Raw genomic sequence first — 12,811 nt, forward strand, 5'->3', positions numbered from 1 at the left:
TGTTGACAGAATTAATGACTTACTAAATGAAGGACTTCTGGATACAGGGGCCAGGCTCATAACTGAGTCACAGGGCCCCAGTCACCATGCTTTGCCCCCACCCACTGACCTGGGTGAAACACTCCCCGTGGTGACGTCACTAGCTACCCTCAATTCTCAGAATCACCTATGCCTTCTTTCTTCTCCTTTCACTCCCATCTGCTTCTCAGCCCCCTCCCCCTCCTTCCGCCTCTTCCTCCTCTGGGGGCGGCACATCTAAATAAGGCCACACTCCCCCAGGATCCGTGAATTGTCATGATTTTCACCCAGTCACGACTCTCGGGTAATGGGGACGTAGAGCCATGAGATGTATCCCCAGATGAGAGATGGGACAGATAGGATTGCTGTGGGACACCTATGGTTGGACAGACACAGACCCTGTTGTAAACATGGGGCTCTCATGCTCTCCGGCTAACGGAGGGGGCACCCAGGAGGACATAGGTGGGGGAAGGAGGAGGATGTTTGACATGGGGTGTGGCCTCTTAAAGCCTCCACATTCCAAGGCATGTCTGGTTCTGGCATGGGTGTGGGGGGGCACCACCCTCGCCCACACACTCACGCCTGGCTGCCTACTGCCCCTCGGGGAGGGCGGTCACCCTGCCCCAACACCACACAGATGATCAGGCAGGAGCCCAGAGATGACTGCTCCGGCCACGGGCCCCAGCCATCCTTGGGAGACATCTGTCTCTTTCATTTCCTTTTGCCCCTCCTTTCCTTTTCCTTAAGACTCCCCCCATTTCATAAAATGTTGGGTTGTGTTTTGGCGTAAGTTATGAGGGGCTGGCCATTCAGAGTGTGCCTCTAGATCACTGTCGTGTTCTACGATCCCATAGAACAGATGGGATATTTGTAACTCTTTTTTTTTTTTAACGTTTATTTAGTTTTGAGGTAGAGAGCATGAGTAGGGGGGGATAGAGAGAGAGTGGAACAGAGGATTCGAAGCAGGCTCTACGCTGATAGCAGAGAGCCTGACGCGGGGCTCGAACTCACAGACCGTGAGATCACGAGCTGAGCCAAAGTCGGACGCTCAACCGACTGAGCCACCCAGCCCCACTTTTCACACTGCATTCCAGAGTCTCCATGGAGGGAGCCCTGGAGGGCAGGGGGAGTGCCCATCATCCCTCTCCCAATCTCCAGTGCCTAGCACAGGATCTGGCAAAGTAGGGCGATCACATAATTTATCATCCAAACTGGGACACTTCAAGAATGAAAGGAGGCTATTAATAATTATGTCAGGACAACAGTTGTAATCTGGGACGAAAGAATGAGTGAATGAATGAATGAATGATCCTTTTTCTTTTTGAAATGCTTATTTATTTATTTTCAGAGAGAGAGGGAGGAAGAAAGAGAATCTCAAGCAGGCTCCATTCTGTCAGCATGGAAACCGATGCGGGGCTCTGTCCCACAAACTGTGAGATCATGACCTGAGCCGAAATCAAGAATTGGATGCTTAACCGACTGAGCCACCCAGGCACCCCTGAATGAGTGATTCTTGAAAAGGTTGAAACTGTTGGCATGGAGGCATCCGTGGCTGCCTACATCCATCAATGTCACTGTCAAACAGAAGGTTCAGCCGTGTGTTATCATGCGTACCACATTGCATTGCAAGGTCCGTCTTTGTTCTTTTCTCACGGACAAGGACTCCTGTGACAGAGGGAAAGCTGGGCTGGGGCTAAAGGGCCACACTGGCGCTGCTCTGGGCGTCCTCCACTGTGAGCACTGCTCGCTGTTCACTTGGGTGCCAGGCCCTGAGCTGTGCACTTTATGTTCGTCATTGCATTTAATCTTACACCAGCCTTACGAAATAGATCCTCTGAGTACCTTTTGCAGGTGAGTCATCTGAGGCTTAAAGAAGTTAAATGACTCGCCAACCATCACCCAGCTACCAACATCAGAGCTGCAACCCATGCCCAAGTCTGTTGGGCACCAAAGCACTTCTAACATTCCCCAGGCCTGCCCTTGGTGCAGCCTTCTCAGGGAGAGGACTGAAGATAGATGCCTGGGGGCGTCCGGTTTAAGGAAGCAGACATGCTCGCCCCTGCTCTGGGCCTCGGTGCCCCAGCAATCTCAGACCCACTGCTGGAGAGGAGTCATCTGGGCCGGGGCCAGGGTTTTGTCTGAACGGGAACAGTTTGTCCCCCTGGAGACCAATCTTGTGTCTGATTGTGATTGCAGGGCAGAGTGCTGGGTGGGGCAGTGGCCAGGCCAGGATGGTGAGATGTGGGCTCTTTGTGGGCCACAAGCCTTCTGACCCCTCCAAGGGAGAGGACACTGAGGCCTGAGCATTGTGCCTGAGTTCTCAAGGCTAGTGAGAGTGGGTTAAGGAGGAGAAGGCCGGTCCCACCCCCCACCCCCCCCAACACACAACCAACCAAGTGCTCTATCAGCCCTTCTACCTCCTGTCCCCTGTCCTCCTCACTCCCACACCCACCCCTTGGAGGGCTGAGGAGTTTCCTTGATACCTGGCCTGCTCGTTATTTTTTCCAGAACGACCACCTGCAGCCCAGTCCCAGGCCTCATGGTCTGAGGCCTCCAGCCCAGGGTGAACCATACTGGATCCGACATCCTGGGGAAGAGGCTGGCAGGGGCCTGGCCAGGCTGAAATGGAAGAGACGGAAACAGTGCCGGGACCCCTCCTCCCTCATAGGATTCCCAGGTTCCTGGAGGGAGAGGGCTCTGTCTGCTCAGGAGCTGGGCTGGGTGGATGGGGGGTGTGAGAGGAGGTGGGCCAGGCTGGATCTAGGCTAGGAGGGGGCTCAGCCAGGGGTCTGTTGGGTACTCTCCCAGCTCACCCCCCACCTGCCGCCTCTGCTTTCCCAAGATTGGCCTTGCAGGGCTGCTGGGCCCTCTGGAGATGCGAAGGCCAGGCACAACTGACTGGCGCCCTCTAGTGTCCGCCTGGCAACACCCAGGTGACTCTGGGGAACAGGTGCATCACACACAGCTCCCCGGCGCCAGGCCAGGGAGAGTCCCCCAAACCCATCATTTATCTCCTCATCAGGTCACTTCCGAGAATGAGAGGTGGCTCTGTTGATGGTGATACTGGGACAACAGACATCTAACGGGACTGTCCAGGGCAAGTCAGGGCATCTGGTCACCCCACCCAGGTTGGATTCGCCCCCTCCCCACAGGAGCCACCAGAATCATCTGCGGGAGCTACCCCACTAAGTAAATGAGAATGTGTGTGAAGTCCTTAGCACGAGGCCCGGGAGAGTAGGCAATCAACGAACATGTGATCAATAAATAACTATTAGCTACACTTGGCGGTAATAACCGTCTGTTTGGTGGAGCTCCGGCGCCCATTTCCAGAGCGGCAGGCAGGGAAAGCTGCGTCCCAAGCTCCATCTGAAGCCAGAAGGTAGAATCTAAGTTCTAGGGTCTGGCACACAGCAGGAAGGGAGGCCACGGGGCCCATATTGACTGATGGAGCAAACCCAAAATACAGCCTGTGATTGATCAAGACATCCTCTTCTTGCTATTTCGAGTCTTACTGGGGAGTCCGGAAGGAAAACTGTCCCTCCAGCAAGAGAAGGACATTTTGACCCAGTGCGTCTTCCCACCAGTTTTGCGGATGGGCCCTCCCTCTTCCCACCTGTCCTGCTTGCACCAGCTTTAGAGATGACTTCGGCTCGGCTGCATGCCCTCGGTGACTAACACAGGCAGGTGTGTGGGCTCCCATTTGTTCCGGCCTCTACCCCACCTCCCATTTCCTCATCGCTGCCTGGTTGCTTCTGGGGAAAAGTCCTCAGGGATGTGTGATGACCTCTGACCGCCCCCGGGGCTCCCTGACATGGGCTGGTGCAAGGTGACCGCTTCTGTGACCCCTGTGCCAGGTCGGGCCCAGCCTGGGGGCTTGAGTTTTACCCATGGGGGTTGGGTTGACAGCTGCGGAGGGGAAGTAGTCACACATATGCATTAACGGTGTGGAAGGCTCCAGTGGTAGGAGCCAGGGCAGAGGGCCTGCCGCAGGCTTTGGCATACAGGAGAGGGCAGGCACTTTAGGCCCAGAAAGCAGAGAAGACTCTGCAGGATGAGGCCAGATGGCTTCCACAGGTGGAGGTGGGTGAGGGCAGGACAGGACTGTGTTTGGGGGCCCCCATGGGGAGCAGTCTGGGCGGCTGTGTGTATAGGTATGACTCGGGGTGACACGAGAGTGACTTTGGCAAAGTCAGATTTGGAGGTGGGTAAATGTCATTTTGAAGAATTCTCCTTGGCGTAGGGGTGAGGGGCAGGTACGTGCATCGTGCGGGAAAGGGAAGAAGCTTTGAGTTGGCTTTTGTGTGCCTCAAACCAGTTTGCCCACATCCTTGGCTTTTGTGCCCTGTGAAGGACCTTTCTGGAGCCGTGCGTGTCTGGGCCTGAGGGGCAGTGGAGCCTACGTGAGGCTAGCAGTCTCTCTAGCAGCTCCCTGCATGGGGTCATCGGCCTCTGGAGGCCGGGGTCGGGGGCGAGGAGGGGGGTCTCTGCCCCTTCCCCCTGCTGCTCACTTAGCCTCCACCCCAGCCAGCACCCCGTGGGCTCAGCCCCATGAACTCTCCGGGGCTCATAGCACTTTTCTCTGTTCCTCTTTTTCTCTCTTCAGGGCCTGGCTGTAACACCAGGCTTCCTTCTCCTGCTCACACTCAGGGCTTTGCGTGACCAGCAACACACCCAAGCACTGGGTCCGGAACAAAAGAAAGCCTGGGTCCGAGATCAGGCTCTGCCATTTACCAGCTATGTGGCCTTGAGCAGGTCAAATTCCTTAAGCCTCAGTTAGCTCATCCGTGAATTGGGGATAATAACACTTAATGGGACTTAATCTCGTGGGGTTGTCATGAGACGCACATGAGATGATGCAGGTGCAAACACTTTGCAGAGGGCTCCGCCAATGGGAGGGACGATCATTGCTATTTTCATCCCACACATGACCCAGACAATACTCGCCCGGGAAGGGAAACACCTGCACTGTGTGTGCTTCACTCATGCACTATGGAGACTACTGTGTGCCAGGCACTGTTCTCGGCACGTGGGATAGACAAACACAAGATCCTTGCTGTCTTGGAGTTTACGTTCTAGGGGACTCCTAGAATGTACTTCTAGGGACTCCCCCGAGCCCCAGTTCATCCGGCACCCCTTTTTAAAAAAACTATTTATATTTGAAAGATAGCGCACAAGCAGGGGAGCAGCAGAAAGAGGTGGGGGGGGCAGAGAGAGAGAATCGCAAGCAGGCCCCATGCTGTCAGCGCAGAGCCCAACACGGGGCTCAATCCCACAACCATGAAATCGCGACCTGAGCCAAAATAGTCAGATGCTTAACTGACTGAGCCACCCAGGCGCCCCCACCCAGCACACATTTGGACCTCTCCACCCACACACCTAGCCCGGGAGGTCAGGCAACGTTGGGTCGCTAGGAATTCTCTCCCTAAATACCTCGCAGTCACCCCGTGGCCTGGCAGAAGCCCTCAAGTGGAATAACAAGGTCATTCTGACGCTTGCTGGAATGCTCAGAGCACTGCAGCAAGAAGAGATGATGATCATTAAGTCTAATTGCCCATTTTACAGATGAGGAGACTGGGGTCCGGAGAAGCTTAACTACCTTGCCCCAGGTTATGCAGCTGGTCGGTAACACAACTATTCAGTCCGTCAACAAGCCTTTTTGAGCTCTTACTCTGTGCCACCCACTGTTCTGATCACTAGGGACAGTGCCTGCCTTGGTAGGGCTTATATTCTGTCATGGGACAATGTAAAAGAAATGTGTAAGCGAGTAGCTAATTTCAGGTAGTGATGAGGGCTGGGCCCAAAACCAGATGGGATGGGCAGAGGCTGGGGGTCAGGGTGGTCAAGGAAGACTTGACGAGGAGGTGACATTTAAGCTGGAATAGAACAGAGGACTTGAAGCGACTCTAGAGAGCTTCTTCCTACACTTCGCGAAAAAGGTGAAGGAGTGGCTGTTGTCCCTGCCCATGGGGAAAAGGCACCAGAAGAGAGAGAGGGGCTGTGAGGGCTCCTGGGGGAGAGCAGGGCTTTCTGAGTCTGAAACTGAGTGACTGACTGCTGTGTGGATCAAAGTGGCCCCCCTTGTGACACAGCACAGAGTTTGGTTTTGTAGACTTTATATTTTAGAGCGGTTTCAGGTTCACAACAAAACTGAACAGCTAGTACAGAGAGTTCCCATATCCACCCCCTGCCCACCCCCACCCCCGGCCTCTAGCACCACCAACACCCGCCTCTAGAGGGGAGCATCGCTTCCAGTCCGTGAGCCTGTACTGACACATCACAATCACCCCGAGTCCATTGTTTTCATTAAGGATCACTCCCAGTGTTGCACATTCCCTGGGTTTTGACAAATGTATGACAGCATGTATCCACCATTATAGTACCCTACCCAGTGGTCTCACTGCTACAGAAATGCCCTGTGCTCAGCCTACTCATTCTTCTCTCCCTCCCTGCCCCCACAACCCCTGGCTACAACTGATCTTTTTATTGTCTCCAGTTTTACCTTTTCCAGAATGTTCTATCTTTGGAATCGCACAGTATGTAGCCTCTTCAGATTGGCTGCCTTCACTTAGCAATTTGCATTTAAGTTTCCTGTGTCTTTTTAAGCTTGATCGCTCATTTCTTTTTTAGCGTTGAATTAAATTCCATTGTCTGGATGTAGGGGCTGCTTTTGTTTTTTATTTTTGCTTTTTATCTAGCTTCTCCAGAAACAATTTCAGCCTGCAAGCCCTTTCCTTCCCCAGTGATGGCGTAGAGCAGGGATCCCTGTGTGGACCTTGTGGCCTCTCTGGGCCCCAAGGCTGCACCACCCCCGGTGCCCAACAGGTGGCCACACCACCCTGTTCTGGCATTTAGTGGGCAGTGGCTACGCAGGATGGAGGGTTCTTGGGAGATTGTGTGAGGGAACAGGGGAAAAACTGTGACTGTTCCCCACGGGCCACCTTTCTCTCACTCCCTGGCCCAGGCAATTTGAGCAGCTGGGCTACATTTCTGAGTTTGGGGAAAGAAGAGGAACTGGGATATTTTGCCATTTCTATTCTTCAAGGAAAGGGAAGTTCTAGTGCCTGGCCCTTGCACAGTACTGTCTTCTAGAAGACTAGAAACTTCTAGGAAGTCTGGTCCTCACAATGGGATCCCATCCCAAGTAGGTAATTCTCTGTGCAAATAGCCCTGCTTGCATGGGGGGTGGGGTAGGAGGAGCTTCCCTGGGGTAAGGAGATAGTATGCTGGTATATTTCGATCTTAGGACTGGCAGCCTAAAGAAAAATATTTCTGATGAAGGAGGTTGCGGTCTTTTGTCAGCAAGACTGAACCATGGAAACAATGAAAAAATACCAAAATGTGGTAAAAATATATGATGAATATCATTCAGGCTTAAAAAGGAGTGAAATTCTGATAAATGCCAGAAAACATTTTGCCAAGTGAATTAAGCCAGACACAAGAGGACAAATATTGTATTTGTACTCTTACGAGGTACCCAGAATAGTTACATTCATAGAGACAGAAAGTAGAATGATAGTTTTCAGGAGAACGGAGAGTTATTGTTTAATGGGTACAGAGTTTTAGTTTGGGATGACAAAAAAAATTCTGAAAACAGTGGTGATGGTTGCACAACATTGTGAATGCACTTAATGTCACTGAACTGTACATTTAAAAATGATTACTGGGGCTCCTGGGTGGCTCAGTCGGTTAAGCATCTGACTTCGGCTCAGGTCATGATCTCGTGGTCCGCGAGTTCGAGCCCCGTGTCAGACTCTGTGCTGACAGCTCAGAGCCTGGAGCCTGTTTCAGATTCTGTGTCTCCCTCTCTTTCTGATCCTCCCCTGTTCATGCTGTCTCTCCCTGTCTCAAAAATAAATAAATGTTAAAAAACATTTTTTTTAATGATTACAATGTTAAATTTTATGTTACACAGATCTTCCTCCATTCACAATCAGATTATGTTCTGACAGACTCACCATAAATTAAAAATATCGTAAGTTGGGGCACCTGGGTGGCTCAGTCGGTTGAGCGTCTCTTGATTTCTGCTCAGGTCATGATCCCAGGGTCATGGGATCGAGCCCCATGTCAGACTCTGGACTGAGCATGGACCCTGCTTAAGATTCTCTCTTTCTCTCCCTCTGCCCCTCTCCCCTGCTTGTGCACGCTCTCTCAAGCACATGCTTGAAAAAATAAAATTAAAAAATTCAAGAAAATATCATAAGTTGAAAATGCTGAATATCATAGCTTAGCCTAGCTGAGCTCAAATGTGCCGAGAACACTTATGTGAGCCTACAGTTGGGCAAAATCATCGAACACAGAAACGATTTCGTAACAGTGTTGAATATCTTATGTAATTTATTGAATGCTATACTGAAGGTCAAAAATAGAACAGGTGTATGGTTACAGAGGACTGTAAGTGTGTTGACTGTTCATCTCATGATCACGTGGCTGACTGGGAGCTGCAGCTTGATGCCAGTGCTCAGGGTCAGAAGAGGGTATCTGCATATCACTGGCCTGGGAAAAGACCAATATTCAAAACTCGAAGTACAATGTCTACTGTGTATCACTTTCACACCATCATAAAGTAGGAAAATCATAAACCGTCGTAAGTCTGGGACCATCTGTATATATTTTATCATAAATACTTGTTTATAAAACTGATTGAACCAGAATCATGAAGTCCACAGAGTTTTTCTTGTTCTTTTACCATTGTTCACACACACACACACACACACACACACACCAATCTGACATGGGGTCCTGTGTCTTCCACCAAACACTTCAAGGCTGGAGATCTCACTACCTTGAAAGAGCACTGACCCTCAAGTGGAAAGACCTGTGTTGGTGTCTAATAACTGAGCCTTCACTTCCTCATATATGAAATGGGGAAAATAATACTTGCCCTATCCTAGTTACAGAACTGTCACAGGATCAATGAGGTAGTATATGTGAAAGTACTTTGTAAACTCTAAAGCAATCTATAAGGATAAGAGATCATTAGATTATCATCCTGTTGACCTTAGAAGTAAAACAGCCAGGGGGCACCTGGGAGGCTCAGTTGGTTGAGTGTTGACTTCAGCTCAGGTCATGATCTCCCGGTCTGTGAGTTCAAGCCCTGCATCGGGCTCTGTGCTGACTGCTCAGAGCCTAAAGCCTGCCCCAGATTCTGTGTCTCCTTCTCTCTCTGCTTCTCCCCTGTTCACACTCTGTCTCTCTCAAAATAATAAATAAACATTAAAACAAACTAACAAAAAAAGGAAGTGAAACAGCCAGTCTTTTCCCCAGCAAAACGGGTTTATTCAGGAATCACAGAGGAATTGCAATTCGGGACAAGCCAGCTACAGCAAAAGCCATAGGCAAGTGGGGAGCACAAAGGAGAGGAACACTGCTTTACAGAGTAGAAGGGGGAAGTTGGGAGGGGCTGTTGTAAATGAAAAGTTCATTGGAGTAAAAATGGGAGTTGTAGTGGCTTTTCATTGGCTGAGTTGTGAGTCTCTCATTGGCTGGTTTGTTGCCAGGCAAGGAGAAAATCTTCTTCTCTTTCTGAGGTAGTAAAATAGGCTTTTCCTGGTTGGGTTGTGAATTCAAGATACAACTCTATCTGTTGGGTCTGAGAAGTGCTGTGAGTGGTACAGTGTGAGAGCTCCCCCTTCTGGCCTCCTGGCTCCACTCTATTCAGTTTCACAATCCTTACTGTCTAGGTCACTGGCTCCAGTTGGGGACAACTGTAATTGTTGAGAAATTTAGGCAGAATTGTGAAGCAGAAAGAATTGCTCTCGGTATCACCTCATCTCTTACCTAATGTCTTAGAACGTCCCTTTCCTTTTAGCAAATTTATACTCCATCCAACTCCTTGTAAGTGTGAGCAATGCTAACCTCTTGCCTATACCTAATCCCTTGGAACTATGTTAGGAGAAACTTTCCTATGTGTCTCCTTTACTCATACTACTATCACACTTGCAACACTTCTGACACCAGGTGTGTGGGTTTTTCCCCACACCTAGCAATTCTGAGACATCAGCTGGGTGTCCTAACTTAATTCAGACATAGTCTACCTGGAGGTAGCATCAGGTCCCACAGGTTAAGGGCTCAGTCCTACAAGACTGTCCCCCACCCCCTCACTTCAGATTCCAATTGAAAGTCCAGGTTGTCACCGATGCTTCTAACTGATCAGCTATAAATTGGAGGTTCCCACAACCCCCTTTTCAGGTTTGATTAATTTGCTAGAGTGGCCACAGAACTCAGGAAAACAGTTTAATTAATTCTTATATTTATTTTAAATGGATATGATAGAGGTTACAGATGAACATCCAGATGGAAGAGATGTATCGGGCAGGATACATGGGAAAGGATGAGGAGCTTCCATGCCCTCTTTGAGCACTCCACTCTCCCAGCACCTCCACATGTTTACCAACCTGGAAGCTCTCCAAACCCCATACAATTGGGATTTTATGGAAGCTTCATCATGTAGGTGTAATCAAGTTATTAAGTCCATATCCAGCCTGTCCTCCCTCTCTGGAGAATGGGGGCATAGGGCTGAAAATTCCAAGCTTCTCATTATGGCTTTGTCGTTCTGGTGACCGGCCCTCATCCAGAAGCCCACCAAGAGTTGAGAGGCCTGAGAAAATTAAAACTTAAAAGCTTAAGTTACGGGAAACTGAAACCTAACCAAGCTTAACCAGCTTGTTCCGCTTCTGTACAATTGCTTGCCTCGCCCATGTATTCCTGATCAATCATAGTTGCCTGGCACATCCGTGTATTCCTGATCAATCATAGTTGCCTGGCACATCCGTGTATTTCTGATCAACCATTGTTACTTGGCACATCAGTGTATTTCTGATCAATCATTATTGCTTGGCACATCCGTGTATTCCTGATTTCCCCATGACTTGTTTGTACCTGTCTATAAAAGGGGTGTAAAAACCTCTCTCAGGACCTCTCGGCGTCACCGGCAACGAGGGCGCAAAGGTCCAGGTTCGAACCTGCAATAAATGACCCTTGCTGCTTAGCTTTGACTCTGGACTCTGGTGGTTTGTTTTTGGGGGTCTCTTAGACTCTGGGCATTTCAGAGTCACCTCAATAGAACAAAAGATACTGCTGTCATCCAGGAAATTCCAAGGGATTTAGAAGCCCTGTGTCAGGAACTAGGGTCAAAGACCAAATATTAGAACAAAAGATGCTTCTAGTGCTCTTATCACTTAGGGAATTACAAGGGTTTTAGCAGTTCTGTGCTAGGAACCAGGGACAGACTAATAGATACTTTTTTTTATTATCTCACAGGAACCAAGGTGCCACCTCTTCCAGGAAACTGTTCCAGATACTTCCTCCCTCTTCCCTCACCTGCACCAGATACGGTTTGGGGAGCTGAGTTATGAAATGAATATCTAAGTGAAATTATAAAGATCTAGGTTTGAATTCTGCCACCATTTACTATGCACGTAACCTTGGCAATCTCTTTACCTCTCTGGGCCTCAATATCTCTCTCTAAATTAATGACAACAAATTAGTCAACAGGATGGTCATGAAGATCGAATGATATAACTTAGCCAACAGTGCTAGAAATGGGTGATGCTCAATAAATACTTGTTTCCTCCTTTGAGCTCTCTTAGGCCTTTATCTGAGCCTTCAGTCTTGTATTCTACATATTTGGGCCATTCATTTGTTCAACAAACATTTAAATATGAAGACAATAAGTGTTATGCAGAAAACTAACATAAGACACGGGAGGAAGAGGATGTATGTTGTATCGTTGGTTTATTTAGGATGGTTAGGATGGATAAGGCATCATGTAGACAGAGGAGTGAAGGAGTGAGCCTGCTCTTACATATCAGAAAAGAGTAATGGGGAGAGAAGTGAGTCCCGGAGGCAGGAGTATGCTAATGTGTTTGTGGAACAGCAAGGAAGCCAAGGTGGCCAGATCAGAGTAAGCAAGGAGAGGGGGTGGGGGAAGAAGGGCAGAGAAGTGGCAGGGGTCATACCACATGGGGACTTTGTAGACTGTGACAAGAATTGTGTTCTTTTCTGGGCGAGGTGGGAAGCCAATGGAGAATGTTGACCAGCAGAGTGACTGTGTCGTGTACCATTTACTCTATGGTAGCAAGGGTAAATTAGGGAGGATTGATGAACAGACTATTGCAGTAATCCAGGTGAGAGGTAGCAGGGGCTTGGACCAGGAAGGTAAATAGGGATAAAAAGAACAGTCAGAGTCTGAATATATATTGATTGGAAAGTAGAGCCAAGAACACTTGCTGGGGTGTGAGAGGAAGAAGAGCTCATGTCAAGGCTTTGTTTTTGTTTTTTTGCCTGGGGAACTGTGAAAATGGAGTTTTAATCACTGAGATAAGTAAACCTACTGGAAAAGCAGGCTTGGGTGGAGCAGAGTGGGGATGAGAGATTTGATTTTGTATTTAACTAGCTGTTTACCATTTCCTATCCTCTTCCTTTGTTTCTAATGATCCAAATTTCCCCTCTTACATTATTTGGCTTCAGCCTGAGAACTTTAACATTTTTTGCATTAAGCTCTGCTAATGGTGAATTTTTTAAGTTTCCCTTTATCTGGAAATACCTTTATTTTACCTTTGTTTTTAAAGGATAGTTTTGCTGGATATAGAATTCTGGTTTGAAAAGTTTTTACTTTCAGTTCTTTAGAGATGTTGGCCCGCTGGTTTCTGGCCTCAATTATTTGTTTTCTTTCTTTCAGTTTTATTGAGGTATAATTGACAACATTGATAAGGAATTTAAAGTGTATAACATGTGATTTTATACACACACACACACACACACACACACACACACACACATTGTGAAAGGATTC

The 12,811-nt window shown here is 48.9% G+C and overlaps 1 long non-coding RNA gene across 1 annotated transcript; it reads left to right on the forward strand.

Moving 5' to 3' along the window:
• Positions 1–2,710: 2,710 nt before the first annotated feature.
• On the forward strand, positions 2,711–11,596 carry LOC131484562 (uncharacterized). The gene is made up of 2 exons (XR_009248309.1): positions 2,711–3,702; positions 11,278–11,596. It is a non-coding gene; the product is annotated as an uncharacterized LOC131484562 (long non-coding RNA).
• Positions 11,597–12,811: the final 1,215 nt, after the last annotated feature.

This window comes from Neofelis nebulosa, chromosome 9 (genome assembly GCF_028018385.1).
Source record: "Neofelis nebulosa isolate mNeoNeb1 chromosome 9, mNeoNeb1.pri, whole genome shotgun sequence".
Classification (NCBI taxonomy): Eukaryota; Metazoa; Chordata; class Mammalia; order Carnivora; family Felidae; genus Neofelis; species Neofelis nebulosa.